Source organism: Gossypium arboreum, chromosome 13 (genome assembly GCF_025698485.1).
Source record: "Gossypium arboreum isolate Shixiya-1 chromosome 13, ASM2569848v2, whole genome shotgun sequence".
Taxonomy (NCBI): domain Eukaryota; kingdom Viridiplantae; phylum Streptophyta; class Magnoliopsida; order Malvales; family Malvaceae; genus Gossypium; species Gossypium arboreum.
Window position 1 is genome coordinate 101,217,173 of NC_069082.1, and position 24,437 is coordinate 101,241,609.

Consider the following 24,437-nt stretch of genomic DNA (forward strand, 5'->3'; position numbering starts at 1 on the left):
TGACTATTAGATTTGTTTCTACTAAAACTAGACTCAATAAGGATTCTGAGGATATAAAATACACCACCTAATTATATCTTTACAATTTATGGTGAATTTCTAAAGTAGGAACAGGGGATTCAGAAACTGCTATGACTCTGTTTCACTAAAATTCAAATATCTTCTAACATATAATTCTTTTACTTGTTTCATTTATTTCATGTGAAACTAGACATAATAATATTCAATTTGATATGTAGTTCATCACCAAATTCAATTTATATGATTTTTAGTAAATTTTCAAACTCGCGTTAGTGTTCTTTGCATGATTCATTTATGGTAAATTTCATCCTTTTATGAGTTTTTATGCACTAAGTATCTTAATAGTTTTCCTTAACATCAAACATAATCTAAACTAACCATTTTCATAATTTATCATTATCAAGCATTTCCTCAACCATTTCACAACCATACCATAAGATCATTTACACAAAATATGTATATTGCTATACATGCCATACTTAAATTTACAAGCCATTTACCAAAAGTCTTCGGATAGTGTGAGTGAGCCTTCGACCTATCCCGACTCCTGAGCTGGCTTGTCCAAAACTACAATGAGTAAGAAGGAGGGAGTAAGCATAAATGCTTAGTAAGTTCATATGCAAATAATAAGTAACATAAAAAACAGTTATACCAATCAACATTAGCATACATCACTAAAACACATATCACATTTTTAATCATTCTTCATCATCTTATTACCTTATCGTGGTTGTATCAATACTCAACCCGAGGGTTAAATACATACCTGTCCAAAATATCTATTTCATATCACTTACCAATACGTCTCTTTACATCTCGAATATTCCTCCATTTGAGTAGAACTTTACCCGTTGAACACATCGGAATATAATTCTGATACATGGATAACTTGCACATAAGTGCCATATATACAATCAAGCAATCATGTAACCCACCCATAAGCGAACTCGGACTCAACTCAACGAGCTCGGGCGTTCGCATCCATAAGTGAACTCAGACTCAACTCAACGAGCTCGGATGCCTAGTTACATTTCACGAACTCGGACTCAACTCAACGAGTTCGGACATTCGCATCCATAACTGAACTCGGACTCAACTCAACGAGTTCGGATGCTCAACCATCCTAGTGACATGTCACTTGTATCCTAATCTATTCCTAAGGTTCAAACGGGATTTTTCTCAAACACTTATCCTTGCCGTCTTCCGTAGAATGCCGAAATCAATACTCGGTAACAATTATATTTAACAAGTAGCTCACATAATTTACATATTATTTGAAATTAACCACAAAGCATACATTTCATAATGAAATTCAGCATAACACATAATTAATATCAATAACTTAAAAATAACAATTATGCTACATTATTTACACATGAACTTACCTTGGTACCAAAATACAAAGATTTTGCAATTTAGTCCACAATCTTTTCTTTTCCTCGATTGAGGTCGATTCCACGTCTTTCTTGATCTAAAATAACACATTTAGCTTATTTAATACTCACATTATCAAATTAATCCTTAACTCAAATTTTGGAAAAATTACAATTTTACCCCTAAACTTTTGCATATTTACATTTTTGCCCCTAGGCTCGGGATTAAACTTTATTCCTTATTCTTATGTTTTACAACATGCTTATCACTTTTCTCTTCTATGGCAACATCAAATTCTCACTCTAACATGTACTTGTTACTATTAGGTATTTTTACCGATTAAGCTCTTTTACTCGTTTTTACTTAAAATCGAGTAGTACAAGTTGTCTAACATAATTTAAAACTTCATATTCTATCATAAAACATCAAAATACAAAAATTTCACCTATGGGTATTTTTCCAAATATAAACCCTAGGTTAAATTATTGCTAACATAAGCTTTATCGAGTTACCAGGATCTCAAAAACGTAAAAATCATTAAAAACGGGGTTTGGAATCACTTACTATGGAGCTTGGAAGCTTGAAACAAACCCTAGCTATGGAGAACCCTTGAAATTTCGGCCTAATGAAGAAGATGGACAAAAATTGGCTTTTAATTTTGTTTTTAATTCGTTTTAATAACTAAATGACCAAAATACCCTTACTACTAAACTTTCCAAAAATTCCTTCCATGTCCTAATTTTGTCCATGAACTTAAAATTGGTAAAATTTCTATTTAAGACCTCCTAATAAATATTTCAAAGCAATTTCATACTAAAAATTTCTAGAATGCAAATTTTGCAACTTATTCGATTTAGTCCCTACTTTCAATTTAAGCACTTTAGGCATAGAATTTCATCACGAAATTTTCACACAATCGTGCAATCCTATCATAATCATCAAAATAATTATAAAATAATTATTTCTATCTCGGATTTGTGGTTACGAAACCACTATTCCAATTAGGCCCTGATTCGGGATATTACTAGCCCTTAAACTTTCACATTTAATCAATTTAGTCCCTATTTCACAAATACACAAAATTCACAAAATTCAACAAAACCTATGCTTGGCCAAATTATACATAGGTCCCTAGCAGTCTAAAATTTTCATTTATTTCATATTTCAACCACACAATTTGCACATTTCACAATTTAATCCCTTATTGGCATTTTTGTCAAAAATCTTTTTACAAAACTAGTTTAACTATCAACAACTATTCAAAATCCATCATCAACCATCAACTTACTAAGTATTCTACAATGGAAACTTGTTAAATCTTTAACAATTTTAAAATATAAGGTACGGGCTAGCTAGAATACGAAGTAACGATCTCAAAAACATAAAAATTATCAAAAATCGAGCTCAAAACACTTACCAATTAAGCTAAGAGCTGGCCGAACCTTAAATGCTCTCCCATGGCTTCTTTCTCTTTTAATTTCAGTGAAGATGGATTAAAAATGATGATATGTATGTTTTTGTTTCATTTAATTTATCATTAATTTATCATATATGTCCACTAAGGTTTCAAATGGTTTAATTACCATTTAAGGCCATCATATTTAAAAGCCAAAGCTATTTGACACCTTTAACAAGTAGAATGCAACTTTTGGATTTTACGCGATTTAATCCTTTTTTTCAAATTAACCAACCAATCGATAAAACTAGCTCACAACATTTTCACACATATTAAACAACATGTTATAATTTCTGAAAATAATATTAAAATAAATTTTCAACATCAGTTTTGTGGTTCCAAAACCACTGTTTCGATTTAGCCAAAACTGGGGTGTTACAACTCTCACTCCTTAGAGATTTTCATCCCAAAAAATCTTACCAGTGAATAGGTTCGAGTATTGTTTTCTCATAGCGTCCTCGGGTTCCCATGTAGCTTCTTCAACCCCATGTCGATGCCATAATACTTTCACTAATGCGATTCTCTTATTTCTCAATTCTTTGATCTCACAAGCTAAAATTTGAATTAGTTCTTTAGCATATGACATATTGGACTGAATTTCAACCTCAGTCGAGGAAATGACATGTGAAGGGCTGGGTCGGTGTCGTTGAAGCATCGACACATGAAACACATTATATATTTTCTCTAACTCAGATGGTAAAGATAGTCAATATGCCACTGATCTAATTTGCTTAGTAATATCAGACGATCCGATGAATCGTGGACTCAATTTCCCTTTCTGACCGAATCGCAATATCTTTTTCCATGGCGACACTTTTAAAAACACTTTATCCCCGATCTGGAACTCAATATCTTTCTATTTCAAGTCTGCGTAAGATTTCTGTCGATCTGAAGCTGCTTTCAAACTATCGCGAATTACTTTCACTTTTTCTTCAGTCTCTTTGATCAGATCAACCTTGTGAATCTTATTTTTACTGAGCTCACTCCAGTACAATGGTGTTTGACATTTATGACCGTATAAAGCTTCATACGGTGCCATCTTTATACTAGATTGGAAGCTATTATTGTAAGAAAATTCAATCAGCAGTAGATATTTCTTCCAGCTAGCTTCAAACTTAAGAATGCAACAATGCAACATATCCTCAAGTATCTTTCTTTTTCATCATGTCATCTTTCCTTTTCACAAATAACATCGATGTACCCCAAGGAGAGAAACTTAGTCTAGCAAAACCTCTATCTATCAACTCTTGCAATTGAGCTTTCAATTCTTTTAACTCTGCCACAGCCATTATGTACGGAGCTATCGATATCAGCGTTATTCCCGGTTCTAATTCAATACCAAACTCAACCTCTTTGATAGGTGGTAAACCCGGTAACTATTCAGGAAATACATCTGGATACTCGTACACAATTGTACTAGTTCAATCTTTGTTTTTGTCACTTTCGTATCAAGTACATAAGCTAGATAAGCTTCACACCCTTTTCTCACAAATCTCTAAGCTAACATAGACGAGATCACAAATGGAAAACTATTTAGATCATCAGATTCAATTCTAATAGTCTCATTATTCTGACATTTCAGTTCAATTGTCTTTCGTCTACAATTCACTATAGCATCATGTATCGTTAGCCAATCCATACCCAAAATCACATCAAATTCTTCAAATGGCAACAACATCAGATTAGCCAGAAAATAGAAATCCTGATTCATTAACGGACAATTCTTGCAGATTTTGTCAACCAAAACACATTTGCCTAAAGGGTTCGATACTCTAATCACAAATTTAGTAGACTCTATAGGAAAAGTCTTGCTAGATACTAAATTCATACATATATAAGAATGATTTGGTTTTGGATCTATCAATGCAATCACATTAGTATCATAGAGAGTGAAAGTACTAGTGATAAAGATGACGCTTCTTCGCGAGAGCGAATAGCGTAGGTTCTAGCAGGAGCTCTGGCCTCGGATCTCACAGCTGAATTCTTTATCGCCCCTCTTCTACAACTTACATTTCTTGCAATTCTAAGTGGTCTACCTCTATTCGACGTGTTACTTGGTCTCACATTCTGCACTTTATCTTTCTCATCTAGCTCAGGACAATCTCGGATGAAGTGATCTAGCGAACCACATTTGTAACAAGCTTTATTACTTTTATTTCAGCATTCTCCAAAATGTCATCTCTCACATTGCTGACACTTGAGTTTGTTGTCTCTTACACTGTCAACACTCAATATTGATGTAGCTTGAGCTTTAGAACCTGAGTATTTTTTTACGATCTTTGTTTGAATATTCGTTTGAAGCATTTGGATGAGCGTACAAATCTCTAGATTTCTTTGATAAATATTGATACGGCTTACTCATCAATCTTTTTCTCGAGTCTCTAGCTTCTAAATCTGCTTTTCTTTTTTCTTTACTAAGATCCTTAGCTTTACAAGCCCTTTCAACCAAAACGACAAATTCTTTCAACTCTAGAATTCCAGCTAGTAGTTTTATATCTTCGTTCAACCCGTCAGCGAACCACTTATCTCTTCGGTAGAAACATATTCTCTGGCATACTTACTCAACCATACAAATTCTCTTTCATATTCTGTCATGGTAATTCGACCTTGTTTTAATTCTAAAAACTATTTGTGCTTTTGATCGAGAAATCTTTAACTGATGTATTTCTTTCGAAATTCGGATTAAAAGAACTCCCAAGTAACCCGTTCTTTCGGAACCACAGACATCAACGTGTTCCACCATTGATACGCGGTGTCTCTCAGCAAAGATACATCACATTTAATATATTCATCACGAGTGCAGGAAAATTCATTGAATACTCGAATCCTATTTTTGAGCCAGAACTTAGCTCTGTTCGGATCATCATCAACATTAGCTCTACCTCTCCAGCCCTATGTTTACGAATCTTATCTATTGGTGGCTTGTTCAATCGTATCGAATCTATAACTTGAGGAACAACAGGGATTTATTGAGGAATAGGTGGGGGTGAAGGTTCTTGAGCAGCTGGGTTCGTACGAATGTATTCAGTGAACCATTCGTTTATCATTTGGAAGAAGGCTTCTTTAGCCTCTCCTCCCTGACTGCTCGTCACGGGTTTAGAATCAGATGGCATTAGCCCTTGCCGGGAGCAGGCGTATTACTCTCATCCTCATCGGTTATAACTCAATTGGGATCCATTACTATATGAAAACATAGTTTAAGTTGTTAGGAATCATCACTCTATCGCAGAGTATATATGGCATCTATAGCTAGACTCTAACACATGCTACGTTAGTCTTAGAATTGACCAAACCATAGCTCTGATACCAATAAAATATAACACCCCTAACCCGTATCCATCATCGGAGAAGGGTTACAAGGTATTATTGATTAATATACATCATTTAACATGCATAACTCATACATTTACTCATTCATGCTCAAATAACAAACACATTGTCCCTTACAAGGGCCTACGAGGCCTTAAACATGCTTTAGAAATGATTTGGGACAAAACCGATAACATATAAAAATTTTGGAAACTTAAAAAAATTTCAACCAAAAAGGGGTCACACACCCGTGTGAACAGGCCGTATGCCTCACACGGCTCCAGACATGCCAGTGTGCTAGGCCGTGTGAAAACTAGAGGGTATACTGACTTATGCAACACAGCCAAGTGGTACGTGATATTCATGACAGGTTTTAAAGATTTATGAATGAATCGCTCTTGAGACCAACGTATTATCACGATTAAGGCAAGTGTACCTATCCAACAGTAGTATAGTTTAGCAAGACCGGATTATTGAACCCAAAGGAACTATGAATACTAGTATTTACTTCCTTTTTATTATCTAGCCTAAAAATTAAGAGGTTTGGTTATCTAAACTAATTATTAACTAAGAATGCACAGAAAGAAAATTTGGGAAAATACTTTTGGGGAAATTCGATTGATTAAGACAATACCTAAGGAAAAATCCACCTAGACTTCACTTGTTATTTGACTCTGAATCAAACGATTTATTCATTTGACTTGATCTGTAGAAATCCCTAAGTTATATTATTATCTCTCTCGAGACTAATAACGTCTAACCCTAGGTTGAATAATTGAAATCTCTTACTAATTAACACCCTAAAATTGCATTAACTCGATCTATGGATTCCCTTATTAGGTTTCACCCTAATCCGACAAAATTTTATCACCCTATCTCTAGGCGTGGAATCAACTTCGCTTAATTATGAAAAATTTACTCTTAGGTAGGGTCTATTCCTCCTCTGCATAAGAGCTTAACTTGAATCAATATCCTGGAATATCAAAACAAGAATTAAGAACACATAATTAAGAATAAGTCAAATATTTATCATACAACTCAGATAATAATAACAAGATTTGTCTTAGGTTTCATTCCCCTTAGGCATTTAGGGGGGTTTAGTTCATATTTATGAAAGAAAACATCTCAAAAGCATAAAGATAAAAAAACATGAGAAAACCCAAAACTCCTGAAGGAACTTGAAGGGAGATCTTCAGTCTTAATGATGAATCGGTTTCTGAGATGGATCAATCGACTTTCCTTGAGTAATTCCTTGCTTCCTATTCTGTGTCCCCCATCTAAGTGCCTCCTCAAGTGTTTAAATAGGCTTTTGAATGCCTAAGAGCTCCTAAAATTGGCCTTTTCTGAATAGGGTTATACTTGGGCTCGGTAGGGACACGCCCGCGTGCGAAACTCCAGCCCATGGTCAAGGTTGTTGAGCAGGAATGGGTGTGTAGTATACCTGTTTAAGTCGTGCTTCAATCCTGCCAAAGGGACATGGCCGTGTGTACACCCGTGTAAGAAAGTCCAGGCCGTGTTGATTTCCCACGTGGGTCCATTTTCTCCGTTTTCAGCCCGTTTCTTGCTCTTTTTACTCTCCTATGCTCTCCTAAGTATAAAACATGAAATTAAATGATTAGGAGCATCGAATTCACCAAATCTAAGGAGAAGCCATTCATAAATAGGCTAAGCATGGGATAAAAATATGTATAAATTACAGTTTATCAAATACCCCACACTTAAGCATTTGCTTGTCCTCAAGCAAAAATCCTCAACTCATAATCAAAATAAATTCTTCTCAATTTATAATCCCTATCAATAATATCTTGAAATAATCCATAATCATACATTGAAAATTCAACTAAAAGTACATCAAAGTTTCAAACATTCCAAGTTGAGCATTTATCACGAAAACATAGGTGTCTCCCCTCATCTAAGTGATTACCTTTGATCAAAATATCACATAGTTTAACATCCTCGATAAAGATTCACTCAAATCACTCAACGTGTTTAAGGATATCAATAAAAGCATTCAATATCAATATGAAATGTTATTACCATAGGCTTGCTTGAAAATCAAATCTCCACTACTATATATTAAGTTGATACATCAATCAAAGAGGTCTTTTAGAGGGTTGTAACGTCGCTTTGGTTAGGGGTGTGGTCACAAGCTGAAAGAAGATGTTAGAATCGAGATTGAATTGAAAAATTACCTAGCTAGGAAAATAACTAGTCATCAGTTGACTACAAGTGAGCTTATTCTCAGAATATAGAATTAACACTCAAGCTAAAAAACGACGAATTACTACTAATATGTATTGAAGTAAAGTTTTTTTAGAACAAGTCAAATATTTAGAAGAACAAACATAGCTAAGCAATTAGTTCAAATCAAATCTCGAAAAAAATAGGGATCAAATTAAAGGATTTCAACAATAATGGGTTATGGGTTAATATTGAGAGTAAATCAATTAATGGTTTGTGAGGCTCAAAGGGGTTCACTAAGGGTTAATTATGAAGGTAGGCTTTTGTGGAGTGAGTGGGTTAAACCTAAGTGCCTTTATCATTTTGACATATCAAATCAAATGGTGTGGTCTTGACATGCATAATCAAGCAAGTTCTAGAATAACAAATCAAAATTGAAGCACTCATAATGAAAGTGAGCATGAAAGGAATAAAATATGCTCTAAAGGCTTAAAATCTCACAAAATTATGGCTTTTTGATGTTTAAACTTGTGAATTTCAACTCAACATAATACCTAAACTTAGGGAAACAACCTAAAAGTTTTTAATTCTTCAAAAATCAACTTATCATGCTTGATTCCCTAATGTTTTAAAGTTTAAATAATCAATGCATAAATACCTATGTTTTAATTCAAGACATATTAATAAAAATATTAAATTAATCAAAATTTATTCTAATAGTGATATGAGTGATTCACTTGAGAATAAGACAAAATTCAGAGATTTCTAATGATGATATAAAAGACCCCCCACACGTAAGATGTACATTGCCCTCAATGTACAAAGAAAGAAATATTGACAAAGATAGATTTATAATCATAAGATAGGGAGAGAAGTGAAACTTCCTGAATGATAAATGAACTCCTTGAATTGGAATCATGGAGAATAAACGGCCAAAGCAATGATGAGGGTGGAGGAGGATACTCCGGTGGTAGTAGAGGTTGAGTTCCACAAATGCTGCGCCAAAATAATATTATATCTCATGTTGGCTATGGTCGTGGTTGAGCAGGGCATGGCAGTCGTGGAGAACCTTTCCTAGTGGAGTTCTAAGTTCCTAAGTAATAGTGAGCTTTGGAGCTCTTTATAACTGTGATAGAATCAGGAACTTTTTTAGGAAATATATAAAGAAGAATAATTACTCGTAATGAAATAGCTGAAATTAAAAATTGTAAACTAATAATTATAAAACCTAATAAAAATAAGCTTAAAGAAGAATAAAAAGTAGTCTTAAAATAGAATAAAAGTAATGACATAAAATAATAAATAAAAGTTTTTAAACATCTTCATTGCTCGATGGTTCACGAGGTAAGGGTGGCGATGAGATGTGGAAGTGCTGACAAATCTACTGTAGAGTAGCATCAATGTTATCGAAGCACTGAAAACACTGCTACTCGAATCGAGTAAGGCGCTCAGAGATGTCAGCGTATAAAGCCGCCGCATGAACTGGATGAAAAGGAGGTGATGGCTAAGACGGTGGGTCCTCATGATGTGGAGGGACATCATCAGTAATGTCCTTTGGATCCTCCTCCTCAGTGGACTGGGTGAGGCGGTACTGAAGAGGGTAGGTGCCTGATAAACCGTAATATATACATATTTTTACCCCATTCTTAACGCATTTTATGGATGATTTTCCCTTAGAATTGGTGAATTTGATGCTCCTAATGCTTTAATTTCATGTTTTATACTTAGGAGAGCATAGGAGAGCGAAAGGAAAGAGAAACGGGCAAAAAAGGGAGAAAATGGGCCAAAGTACGAAATCAACACGGCCTAGACTTCCTCACACGGCCATTTCAATTTGGCAGATTCGAAGCACGATTCACATGGCCGTGTGACACAGGCGTGTCCCTGCCAAGCCCAAGTTGAGCCCAATTAGGAAAAGGCTAATTTTGAGTGTTTTTAGGCATTTTAAAGCCTATAAATACGCCTTAAAGGAAGAGAAAAAGGAGGGCACAGAGAAGAAGGAAGGAATTACTCAAATCAAGCTGATTGATCCATCTCAGAAGCTAGAGTCACCATCAAGACTGAAGATCTCCCCTCAATTTCCCTTCAGGAGTTTTGGGTTTTCTTGATGTTTTGTATTTGTTATTCTTCTAAGATGTATTCCTTTTTAGTTATGAACTAAATCCCCTAAATACCTAAGGGGAATGAAACCTAAGACGAATCTCGTTATTATTTTCTGAATTGTATGATAAATATTTAACTTGTTCTTAATTATATGTTCTTAATTCTTGTTTTGATATCCCAGGATACTGATTCAAGATAAGCTCTTATTCAGAGGAGGAATAGACCCTGTCTAAGAGTACATTTGTCACAATTAAACGGAGTTGTTTGCGCGCCTAGACATAAGGTAACAAGATTTTACCGGATTAGGGTGAAACCTAATAAAGGGGATCCATAGATTGAGTTAATGCAACCCTAGGGTGTTAATTAGAGAAAAGTCTCAATTATTCAATCTAGGAATTAGATGTTATTAGTCTTGAATAGGGATAATAACAAAACTTAGGGATCTCCACGGAACAAGTTAAATGAATAAATCATCCGATTCAGAGCCAGAATAACAAGTACAGTGTAGGTGGATTTTTCCTTAGGTCTTGTCTTAATTCAGCCATTTTCCAAAAGTAGTCCCCCAATTCCATTCTCTGTGAATTCTTAGATTAGTTAATTTGTTAGTTAAAACAAAACCCCCTTATTCTTAGGCTAGATAATAAAAGAACAGTCATTACTAGTACTTTTAGTTCCTTTGGGTTCGACAATCCGGTCTTGCTAGAACTATACTACTGTTCGATAGGTACACTTGCCTGGATTGCGATAATAGTTAGTTTCAAGAATGATTAATTATAAATATTTAAAACTTACCTGTCACGAAAACTGCGATCAAGTTTTTGGCGCCGTTGTCCGGGAACTAAGATATTAGGAACGATCAATTTTTATTACTTTAGCCATTTATTTTTCTTGCAATTTAATTTAATTTTTTTATTATTATTTATTAATTTACTTTTTCTTTCTCTTGGCAGGTTTTTATAGTTTATGAGTAGAAGAAACCCGTCAGGACCACTACTTTTTGATGAAGAAATCAATCGTACAGTTCGCAGAAACCAAAGAGAAATAAGGCGAAGCTTAAGATACATAGAAAACGAGCAAGAAGATGATACTCAACCCCCAACCGAAGAAAACCAAGACAATCAGCTACCTCCTGTAATTGCGGTTAATCAAAATCCTACTCCACGCACTATGTATGATTATGCTAAACCTTCTTTAACAGAAACTGAATCAAGCATAGTTAGACCTGCTGTAGCTGCAAATACTTTTGAACTAAAACCTAACACTATTCAAATGATACAACAATTTGTTCAGTTTGATGGTTTGCAGGATGAGGATCCCAACGCTCACTTAGCAAACTTTTTGGAACTATGCGATACATTTAAAATTAATAGTGTTTCTGATGATGCCATTCATTTTTGATTATTCCCTTTTTCATTAAGGAACAAAGCTAAACAGTGGTTGAACTCATTACCAAGAGGGTCAATCACTACTTGAGAACAAATGACCTAAAAATTTCTATTAAAATATTTCCCTCCGGCTAAAATGGCCAAATTACGTAATGATATCTCTTCGTTTGTACAGATGGACTTAGAAACTCTTTACGATACATGGGAAAGATACGAGGACTTACTGAGAAGGTGCCCTCACCATGGGTAACTGTTTTGGCTTCAAGTTCAAATGTTCCATAATGGCCTGAATCATTCGACTCGGCAAATGGTTGACACAGCTGCTGGCGGAACCATCAATAATAAAACACCTGAAGATGCTTATGAGTTTATAGAGGAGATGTCACTGAATAACTATCAGTGGCAAGTCATGAGGACAAAACCAAAAAAAATAGCCGGTGTTGATAACGTCGATTCGGTCACCATGCTCTCTAATCAGGTAGAACTCTTGAATAAGAAAATTGATGGTTTTCTTAGTTCTTCACAAGTTCACCCAGTAATGCAGTGCGAAGCAAGTATAGGTGGATCAAGCAATTGAAATACCAACCTTATGGCCACAACATGGATAACGAGCAATTAAATTACATGGGTAATAATTCTCAATCTAAAAGCAATCCATATAGTAACACTTACAATGCAGGTTGGAGGAACCACCCAAATTTATCATAGGGAGGCCAAGAAAATCAGAGACCACCTCCAGGCTACCAACAACCACCCTACCAATAGGAAAAGAAGCCGAACCTTGAAGAGATGCTCTCAAAGTTTATATCGGTGTCAGAAACTCGTTTCCAGAACACTGAGACAGCACTTAAAAATCAACAAGCGTTGATCCAAGGGCTCGAAACTCAAATAGGCCAGCTGTCCAAACTGATTTCGGAAAGACCACTAGAAAGTTTACTTAGTAACACCAAATCAAAAGAGCATGTAAAAGAAGTTACACTAAGGGGTGGGAAAGTGTTAGTGGAATCTGAAAAGAAGCTAACACAAGAAGCCGTGGTAAGCGAAAGTGGGGAAGAAAAACTTGAAAAATAGTGACAAACCAATGTCGAAGGAATATAAACCATCAGTTCCATACTCAACAAAATTGAAAAAAGACCCCATTGCTGCACAATTCGGTAAGTTTCTTGAACTTTTTAAGCAATTACATATCAATTTACCTTTTGCTGAAGCCATCTCGCAGATGCCTACATACGCCAAATTTTAGAAGGAGCTTCTAACAAATAAAAGGAAGTTCGAGGACTTATCTACAATAGAACTCAACGAGGAGTGCTCAGCCATACTCCAAAACAAGCTGCCAACCAAACTAAAAGATCCAGGAAGTTTTACTATCCCTTGCTTAATTGGTAGTCTGAATGTTGAGAAAGCACTAGCTGATTTAGGCGCTAGCATTAATTTGATGCCATATAAAATGTTCAAACAACTTGGTCTTGGGGAACTTAAACCTACTAGGATGAGTATTCAATTAGCCGATAGATCTGTTAAATATCCTAGGGGTATTATAGAAGACATACTTGTGAAAGTAGATAAATTCATATTTCTTGTTGACTTTGTTGTGCTTGACATGGATGAAGATGTGGAAGTGCCCTTGATTTTAGGGCACCCATTTTTAGCCACTGCTAGGGCTGTAATCGATGTGGGTGACTGTAAATTGGTACTTAGAGTTGGTGACGAGGAGATTATCTTTAAAATTTATGATGCTATGAGGTTCTCTAGGGAATAGGATGATTCATGTTATTTTATTGACTCTATTGATCATATTACTCAAGACTCTTTTCAGGAAATTGTACAGAAGGAGATGACAGAACTGTATCTAGCTCAAGAAGAGGAGACAGATGATGAACCTAATGAGCATTCTTCAAGACAAGTAGAATATGAGGGCATTAAGATAAACGATGAACTTAAGTAAAAACCCTCTATTGAGGAGCCTCCCAAACTGGAACTTAAACAATTACCAAACCACTTGGAATATGCATTCCTTGGAAATAATTCTACATTACCGGTTATTATTGCTGCTAACTTACAACCCAGGGAAAAAGAGGAATTAATCCAAGTATTAATTATTGCTGCTAACTTACAACCCAGGGAAAAAGAGGAATTAATCTAAGTATTAAAAGAACATAAAAAGGCCATAGCTTGGAAAATTTCAAACATTAAAGGAGTCAGCCCTTCTTTTTGCACCCACAAAATTTTGATGGAAGATGAATACAAACCGTGTGTGCAAGCTCAAAGACGATTGAACCCTAACATGAAGGAAGTTGTTAAAGCCGAGGTAATTAAACTTCTAGATGCTGGAATTATTTATCCTATTTCTAACAGTTCTTGGGTAAGTCTAGTGCAGGTTGTTCCTAAGAAAGGAGGCATGACGGTTGTGACCAACGAGAAGAATGAATTAATCTCAACAAGAACAGTCACAGGATGGAGAGTTTTCATTGACTACAGGAAACTGAATGATGCCACAAGAAAAGATCACTTCCCCTTGCCATTCATTAACCAAATGTTGGAAAGATTATCCGGGCATATGTACTACTGCTTTCTAGACGGACTCTCTAGTTACTTCCAGATCCCAATAGCTCTTGAAGATCAAGAAAAAATGACATTCACTTGCCCATATGGTACGTTTGCTTATCGTAGAATGCCTTTTGGATTATGTAATACTCCTGCCACTTTTCAACGCTGTATGATATCCATCTTTGACGAACTCGTGGAAGATATCATGGAAGTATTTATGGATGATTTCTCGATATTCGGTAACTCTTACCATCTCTGCCTTAAAAATTTAAAACGAGTTTTAATAAGATGTGAGGAAACGAACCTTGTCCTTAACTGGGAGAAATGTCACTTCATGGTTCAAGAAGGTATTGTATTAGGGCATAAAATTTCTAATAAAGGGATTGAAGTGGACAAACCTAAAATAGAAACAATCAAAAAATTACCCCCTCCTAGTTCGGTTAAGGCTATTAGAAGCTTTTTAGGACATGCTGGTTTTTATAGAAGATTTATTAAGGATTTTTCTAAAATAGCTAAGCCTTCGACTAAATTGCTAGAAAAAGATATTCCTTTTAATTTCAATCAAGAGTGTTTAGAAGCATTTAATACTTTAAAGGATAAATTAATTAATGCTCCAATCATAATTGCACCTGATTGGAACTTACCATTTGAATTAATGTGTGATGTGAGTGATTTTGTAGTAGGTGCAGTATTGGGACAGCGAAGAGACAAGCATTTTCAACCTATCTATTATGCTAGCAAAACTTTGACAGCTACACAAGAGAATTATACTACTACGGAAAAAAATTTGCTAGCTGTGGTTTTTGTATTTGATAAATTTCGATCATATCTCATATTGTCTAAAGTTGTTGTTTACACTGACCATTCCGCCCTTCGCTACCTTTTAACTAAAATTGATGCAAAACCTTGACTCATTCGATGGATTCTCCTATTGCAAGAATTTGACTTGGAAATTCAGGATAAGAAAGGAGCTAAAAATCTCGAGGCTGATCATCTGTCCAGGCTTGAGAACTCCAATACCAAAGAACTAAATGAAGTTGAAATAAATGATTCGTTTCCTGAAGAACAAATTTTCACTATATCTGACTTTGAGGTACCTTGGTTTGCAGACATCGCGAATTTTTTAGCTGCTAACATTACCCCAAAAGGGTTAACACACCAGTAAAAGAAGCGATTCTTTAATGATGTGAAAAGCTACGTTTGGGACAACCCCTTTCTTTTTCGCAGATGTGCAGATCAAGTCATTAGAAGATACGTTACAAGATCAGAAACATCAAAAATACTGGAACATTGCCACTCAGGGCCAACTGGAGGACACTATAGTGGAACTAAGACCGCACATAAAATACTTGAATTAGGTTTTTACTGGCCCTCATTATTCAAAGACACTAATAGGTACGTTACTTCATGTGACAAAAGCCAACGGATAGGTAACATATCTAAACGTGATGAAATGCCTTAAAACTATATGCTTTCATGTGAAATATTTGACGTTTGGGGTATCGATTTCATGGGCCCATTCCCCAGTTTATTTGGGAATAAATACATCTTAGTAGCAGTTGATTATAAGTCCAAATGGGTGGAAGCCCAAGCTCTACCTACTAATGATGTTAGAGTGGTAGTACGTTTCCTTAAGAAACTCTTCTCGAGATTCAGAATGCCTAGAGCAATTATCAGTGACAGGGGCACTCATTTTTGTAATACCCAATTTGAAAAAAGTCTTAAGAAATACGAAGTTCATCATAGAACAACCACCCCATACCATTCTCAAACTAATGGACAAGTTGAAGTGGCAAACCGAGAAATCAAACGGATCCTTAAAAAAACAGTAGAATCAAACAGAAAGATTGGACAATGAAAGTAGATGATGTCTTATAGGCTTACAGAAATGATTTTAAGACCCCCATAGGGACATCACCGTACAGACTTGTTTATGGAAACTAGAGCATAAAGCTTTTTGGGCTATTAAATTTCTAAACCTTGATCCCGAACTTGCAGGAAAAAATAGGTTGATGCAGCTGAACGAACTTGATGAATGGCGAGCCAATGCATACGAAAACTCATGCTTATACAAGGAAGTAAAAAAGCGGCACCATGACACTCGTTTAAAGTAACAAAAACAATTTGAAGTTGGAGATCTTGTCCTCCTATACAACTCAAGACTCAAATTGCTTCCTGGGAAACTTAAATCACGATGGTCAGGACCTTTCATAATTCAATATGTTCTGCCATATGGCACAATAGAGGTAAGTCACCCATCACACGATACTTTCAAAGTAAATGGACATCGTCTCAAACTTTATAATAGTTAGAAATTTAAAGATGATGGAGAGGAGCTACGGCTCCACAAACCACCCTGAATAAACCAACTAGGTAACAGTTGAGCTTAGACTATAAACAAGCACTTCTCAGGAGGCAACCCGAGTACTAACGGTTTTAAAATTATTTAAATTTCAATTTTTAAACATCTAGGTCACTAACAGAGTCTTTAAAGCACAAGTTCCCAACTCCACACGGCCGATCACACGACCGTGCTTAAGGCCGTGTGCCCAACACGGAAGGAAACACGGCCATGTGATACGACTGTGTAAAAACAGGGTAAAAGTTATCTTTCCCAACACGGGATGCGATAAGTGGCCACGGGCGTGTGACCTGGCCGTGGTCAAATCTACCAAATGCACATGGGCATGCATCACGCCTGTGTCTACCACCCGTGGACAACACTGTCAAAATAACACGAGCATGTGCAGAGCTACACGACTGTGGGAGAAGTGAACCACATCACACATGGTCGTGTAACATGATCAAATAGCCACACGGCCTAGACACACGAGTGTGCCTGAAGGCCGTGTGACGATAAGTCATTTCGCGACAAACACGGGTTGGACAGGATCTACACGGGCGTGCTAATCGGCCGTGCCACTTGAAAAATTAGATTATCTATCTTATTTTATTTTTCTTTTACTAATTTTTGAAGATTCTTTTGTTTTTTTTAACATGGCTTGTCTTTATGATTACTATCAAATTATTTCCCCAATCCTCCTTTTGCCCGTTAGAATCATGTTTGTCTTCCAGCTTTATTTCCAACAACTCGCTCTCGCTAATCCAGGAATATCTTCAATTTTTAACTCAGGAAGTTTCACTTTTCTCCCTATCTTTTTTCTATATTCTTATATCTATCTTTGTACATTGAGCGCAATGTACATCTTAAGTGTGGGAGGATATTCATTTTATTATCAGAAAAATCCTTGAATGACTGCCTTGTTCTCTTGAAAAGCTTCCATATCATATTTAGGATAAATTTTGATTGATTTATGATTTTGATTGATATATCTTGAATTAAAAAATAGGCATTTATGCATTGATTGTTTAAACTTTAAGACATTAAAGAATCAAGCATGATAAGTTGATTTTTAAGAATTTAAAATCTTAGGTTGTTTCCCCAAAGTTTAGGTATTACTTTGAGTTGGAATTCAAAAGTTTTAAACATCAAAAAGCCATAATTTTTGTGAGATTTTTGAGCCTCTTGAGCATCTATTAATTCTTTCATGCTCACTTTTATTATTGCTTTGAGTGCGTCAGTATTGAACTGTTATTCTAGAACTTGCTTGATTATGCATGTCAAGACCATACCTTTTGATTTGATATGTCAAAATGATTAAGGCACTTAGGATTAACCCACTCATGCCATGAAAAGCCTACCTCCACGATTAACCCCTAGTAAACCCCTTTGAGCCTAACAAACCATTTCTTGTATTACCCTTAATATTAACCCTTAACCCATTATTGTTGAAATCCCCTAAATTAATTTGATCCCTATTTTTGTCGAGATTTGAATTGAAATAGTTGCTTAACTATGTTTTATTCTATTTTGTAATTTAACTTGTTCTTAAAAAAATGTATACATATTAGTAGTAGTAATCTTTTATTTTTGAGCTTAAGTATTTAATTCCATATTTTGAGAAGAAGCTCTGTTGTACGCAAGTGATATTAAATCTTTTTCTATTTAAGTGATTTTTCAATTCAATCTCGATTCTAACTTGTGCTTTCAGCCTGTGACCACACCCCCTAACCAAGCCTCATTACAACCCTCTAAAGACCTTTTGATTGATGTATCATCTCAATTTATAGTGGTGGAGATTTGATTTTCATACAAGCCTATGGTAATAATTTTTCATTATTGACTATTGAGTGCTTCAATTATTGTCTTTAAACACCTCGAGTGATTTGAGTGAATCTTTAGTGAGGATGCGAAACTCTGTGATATTCTGAATTAAATGTAATTAGTTAGCTGAGGGGAGACACCTATGTTTGAAGATTAAATACTCAACTTGGAATGTTTGAAACTTTTATGTTCTTTTAGTTGAACTCGCAATGTATGATTACCTATGGATTATTTTGAGATATTTTCGATAGAGATTATAAGTTGAGAAAGATTTATTTTGATTATGAGTTGAGGATTTTGCTTGAGGACAAGCAAATGCTTAAGTGTGGGGATATTTGATAAACCGTAATATATACATATTTTTACCCCATGCTTAACACATTTTATGGATAATTTTGCCTTAGAATTAGTGAATTCGATGCTCCTAATGATTTAATTTCATGTTTTATACTTAGGAGAGCATAGGAGAGTGAAAGGAATGAGAAACGGGCCACAAACGGAGAAAATGGGCCAAAGTACAAAATCAACACGGCCTGGACTTCCTCACACTGGCAGATCACACAGTTGTTCAATTTGGTAGATTTGAAGCATAATTCACATGGGCGTGTCACATGGGCATGTCTGTGCCGATAATTTTGAGGGTTTTTAGGCATTCTAAAGCCTTTAAATATGCCTTAAAGGAAGAGAAGAAGGAGGGCACGAAGAGGAAGGAAGGAATTACTCGAAGGAAGCCTATTGATCCATCTTAGAAGCCGGAGTCACCATCAAGACTGAAGATCTCCCCTCAATTTCCCTTCAGGAGTTTTGGGTTTTCTTTATGTTTTGTATTCGTTATTCTTTTGAGATGTATTCCTTTTTAGTTATGAACTAAATCCCCTAAATACCTAAGGGGAATGAAACTTAAGATGAATTTAACTTGTTCTTAATTATGTGTTCTTAATTCTTGTTTTGATATCCAAGGATACTGATTCAAGATAAGCTCTTATTCAGAGGAGGAATAGACCCTATCTAAGAGTACATTTTTCATAATTAAGCGGAGTTATTTGCGTGCCTAGACATAGGGTGACAAGATTTTACCAGATTAGTGTGAAACCTAATATGGGGATCCATAGGTCGAGTTAATGCAACCCTAGGGTGTTAATTAGAGAAAAGTCTCAATTATTCAATCTAGGGATTAGACGTTATTAGTCTTGAATAGGGATAATAACAAAACTTAGGGATCTCTACGGAACAAGTTAAATGAATAAATCGTCCGATTCGGAGGTAGAATAACAAGTAAAGTCTAGGTGGATTTTTCCTTAGGTATTTTCTTAATTCAATCGTTTTCCAAAGAAATCCTCCAATTCCATTCTCTATGAATTCTTAGATTAGTTAATTAGTTAGTTAAAACAAAACCCCTTATTCTTAGGCTAGATAATAAAAAGACAGACATTACTAGTACTTTTAGTTCCTTTGGGTTCGACAATCTGGTCTTGCTAAAACTATACTACTGTTCGATAGGTACACTTACCTGCATCGCGATAATAGTTAGTTTCAAGAATAATTAATTATAAATATTTAAAACTTACCTGTCACGAAAATCGCAATCAGTGCCACGTCGTTTCTCGATCATCCTCATACTTAGCATGCTCGAGATGCTCTTTGGGGACATCAGGTCGATGAGAGTGGGGGAGGATGATTGGGCTACTATGTTGAGGAGCCCGAAGTGCCGAGCCAGTCGAGTCACATAGGGCCCGATAGAGATGACCCCTCTCCTGTGCCACTCCGTCTGGTGGCGGATGGCAAGGGCAATAAAGTATCGAGGTTAATGTGCCCATTCGCCATACTCCATAAGAAATAGGCATCGTGGGTAGTGATAACGTCAGTGCTCTCTCGTCTCTTTGTCAGAGTGTGAGCCAAGATAGTGTGTAGATACCTCAAGGATGGAGGGAGAGCCGATGCCTTGGGGCCGCTAAGGTCGTAGGTGGCCGAAGCAGGGACGAGTTCCCTCCAGTATTTTGAGGGGGAGTAGTGGATGTAACAGTGGAGGGTGTTGAGTTCATTATCGTCCATGAATTCCTCCGTGTATAGCCCTAGTGCAATCTCAAACTCGAGTACACTCAACTGGTGTACTAGACCACCAAGGCAGAACTGGACCGTTCCAGGATCGTCGAAGTTTGTCATGATGGTCTGAAGGTGGAACGTCGAGCAGAGTTCCAATGTAAACTCGAGATACATCGGCTCGATGATTTCAAAGAAGAGCCCCCACGGGTCAATTGTTAGGAGGGCTCGGACCGCGTCAGCCAATTGAATTTGCTTGAGTGTGGCCCACACCTAGGGGTCGGACCCATAATATTTGATATAATTCCTCGTGGGGTCCTAAGGGAACCTGGAGGAACGAGTGCCTAATCTCCATGGTAGGACCCGAGGATGACGCTACTCCTTTCCTCTTCTTCGAAGCAGGAACAGTGGTCTTCTTACCACGTGAGGACAACATTGTACCTGCATAGAAAAATTGAAGTTCAACCCATATGCCCCAAGAATAGTATGGAAAATCAAGGCTAAATATGAATATTTTATGAGATTTACATACGAGATGATACAAACTAAAACCACTAAATATATCAAGTTAGAGGATTATGGAAATAATGAATGAATGCATGTGGGTAGGCATAAATTTCATGGAAACAAGGAAAAATGAAAGAGTATAGCATAATGTAGTAACTAAAATGAAAAAAAAAATTATTAAACAAGCATGAGTTTTTTAATATTCTAACTATGAATATTCATTCAAAATAGTTCAATATAGCAGAGGAATCATGAAATAAGCAACATATTTAAAGAAAATAGAGAGAAAAGAGTAAACAAACATAAAAAGTAGGAGCTTGGGGCATTGGAATCGGTGTTGTAGGTGGCACACGGGCATAGGGGATAGGGCATGTGAAGTTGAAGTGGCTAGGGTTAGGGTTTTTTGGGGAGGGAGAAAATGAATAGTAAGGGGTTTATATAGATTTTGGGGCACACGGCCGTGGGACACGCCCGTGTGGCCTAATTTTTGCCCGTATGTTTCGTAAATTTTGAATTTAGGCGCGTCTGACATTTGGTCCATGCCCGTGTTCTTTGGGCGTGTGGTGCACACGGTCGTGACGCACGGTTGTGTCTTACTTCATTCGCTTCTCCCATGCCTGTGTACATAGGTCTACGCCCGTGTTTGTTTTGACAGTGTCGACCATGGGTGGATGGCATGGGCGTGTCGCACGCCCGTGTTACATTCTCAATTTCAACCACAGTTTCGAGGCATGGGCATGTCTCATGTCCGTGTTGTTTTGGCAATTTCGCCCACGGCCATGTCGCACAGCCGTAGCAACTTATTGCATCCCGTGTTGGGGAAATAATCTTGCCCTATTTTCACACGGCCTAATGCACGCCTGTGTGCTTGGCCGTGTGGTCTTTAGAAAGTCTGCGTTTCATGATTCAATTAGTATGTTAGATGTTAAAAACTAAAATTTTAAAGAGATTAACACTGTTAGTACTCGAGTTGCCTCCCGAGAAGCACTTATTTATAGTCTAAGCTCGGCTTACCTCTCTTTTGCATGGTCAAGGTGGTGCGAGGAGTTTACACTTCTCATCCTTACTATAAACTTTATCAACATAAGGTTTAAGACGGGTATTGTTTACCTTAAATATGCCGAATTTGGGATGAATTACCTCGACTGTACCATATGGGAAAATACTGAGTATTGTAAGAGGAATTTCTTCATTAGGTTCAGGAGCGGCAATATGAGGATCTGCTGCATAGTAGTACTTTATCTCGAACCTTAAGTTGATTTGGTGAGGTATTGAGCTTGTCCTAGCTCGGTTTCTGTTTATCGGGTGTTCTCGATTTTTGTGTCTGCCATTCATCTAGCTCATCGATTTGTAGCGTTCATTCTTCATAGATAGGTCCTTTGTTGTTGTTTGAACACGACTCATATGTATTCTTTGAAACCTTTTCATGCATAGAGGTTGTCACCATATGATCAGTACTAGTAGAATGATTTATACAACCATCTTTAATTTTTAATGTGTTATTCGAATTACGAGCTTGAAGGGTGATTGTTTCGTCTCCCACACGAAGTGTGAGTTCACCTGTACCAACATCAATAATGGTTCTAGCAGTCGCTAAAAAGGGTCGTCCTAAAATTAAAGGTGCGTTACTATCCTCTTCCATGTCTAGAATAACAAAGTCTACTAGGTATATAAATTTATCGATTTTAACAAGAACATCTTCAATGATACCCCTAGGAAATCTATTGGTTTTATCAGCCAATTGAATGCTCATCCTATTTTGTTTGGGTTTCCCAAGACCTAGCTGTTTAAACATTTTATAAGGCATAACATTAATGCTTGCCCCTAAGTCAGCCAATGCGTGATGAACATCTAAACTACCAATAAACAAGGAATCGTAAAACTCCCTGGATCCTTCAATTTGTTGGGTAGCTTATTCTGTAATATGGTTGAGCAAACTGCATTCAACTCCACATGCGACGCCTCATCCAACTTTCGTTTATTTGTCAAAAGCTCCTTCAAAAACTTGACTGCGTTTGGCATCTGCGAAAGGGCTTCAAAAAATGGTAAGTTAATATGTAGTTTCTTTAAAAGTTTAAGGAATTTACCAAATTGTTCGTCTGATCGGTCTTTTCTTGTCGTATTGGGGTATAGCACATGAGGTATATATTCTGTACTCATCGACTTTAGGTCATTGTGGCCTACCTCATTCTTACCTTTGCTTACCACCATTTCTGGCCTTGGTTTTGCAACTAACCCTTCATCATCTTGAATTGCAATTGTGTTGAGTTGCTCCCATAGGTTAGATTCAGTGTTGCTTGGCAGGCTACCTTGTGGTCGTTCGAAATCAACTTGGCAAGTTGTCCAATCTGAGTTTTGAGCCCCTGAATTGATGCTTGTTGATTTTTGAGCGTCGTCTCGGTATTCTAAAAATGATTTTCTGACACTGAGATGAATTTGGTTAGGATCTTCTCAAGGTTCGGCTTTTTCTCCTGTTGGTATGGTGGTTGCTGAAAGCCTGAAGGGGGTGGTGGTCTCTGATTTCCTTGGCCTCCCCATGAAAAATTTAGGTGATTCCTCCAACCTGCATTATAAGTATTACTATAAAAATTGTTTTGAGATCGAGGATTGTTACCCATGTAATTTAACTGCTCATTCTCCATGTTGTGGCCATAAAGTGGGTATTCTGAACTGCTTGATCCACCTCCATTTGCTTCGCACTGCATTACTGGGTGAACCTGTGAAGAACTAAGGAAACCATCAATTTTCTTATTCAAGAGTTCTACCTGATTAGAGAGCATAGTGACTGAATTGACGTTATAAACGCTGACTGTTTTCGTTGGATTTGTCCTCATGACTTGCCACTGATAGTTATTCAATGACATCTCCTCTATAAATTCATAGGCATCTTCAGGTGTCTTATTATTGATGGTTCCGCCAGTAGCTACGTCAACCATCCGCTGAGTCGAAGGATTCAGGCCATTATGAAAGGTTTTAACCTGTAACCAAAGTGGTAACCCTTGGTGAGGGCATCTTCTCAAGAGGTCTTTGTATCTCTTCCATGCATCGTAGAGTGTTTCTAAATCCATCTGCATAAAAGAAGAGATATCATTACGTAATTTGGCCATTTTAGCCGGTGGAAAATATTTTAATAAAAACATTTCGGTCATTTGTTCCCAAGTAGTGATTGATCCTCGTGGCAACGAGTTCAACCAATGTTTAGCCTTATTCCTCAATGAAAAGGGAAACAACCGAAGGTGAATGGCGACATCAGAAACGCCATTTATTTTAAAAGTGACGTAAAATTCTAAGAAATTTGCCAAGTGAGCGTTGGGATCTTCGTCCTGTAAACCATCAAATTGAACAAATT

At 36.6% G+C, this 24,437-nt stretch overlaps 2 non-coding genes across 2 annotated transcripts; one reads left to right on the forward strand and one right to left on the reverse strand.

The window, feature by feature from the left end:
* Window positions 1–11,971: 11,971 nt before the first annotated feature.
* LOC128287238 (small nucleolar RNA R71) lies at window positions 11,972–12,081 on the reverse strand. The gene has a single exon (XR_008277933.1). It is a non-coding gene; the product is annotated as a small nucleolar RNA R71 (small nucleolar RNA).
* A 12,001-nt stretch (window positions 12,082–24,082) lies between these two features.
* LOC128287594 (small nucleolar RNA R71) lies at window positions 24,083–24,189 on the forward strand. Its single transcript, XR_008278294.1, has one exon. It is a non-coding gene; the product is annotated as a small nucleolar RNA R71 (small nucleolar RNA).
* The last annotated feature ends 248 nt before the right edge of the window (window positions 24,190–24,437 follow it).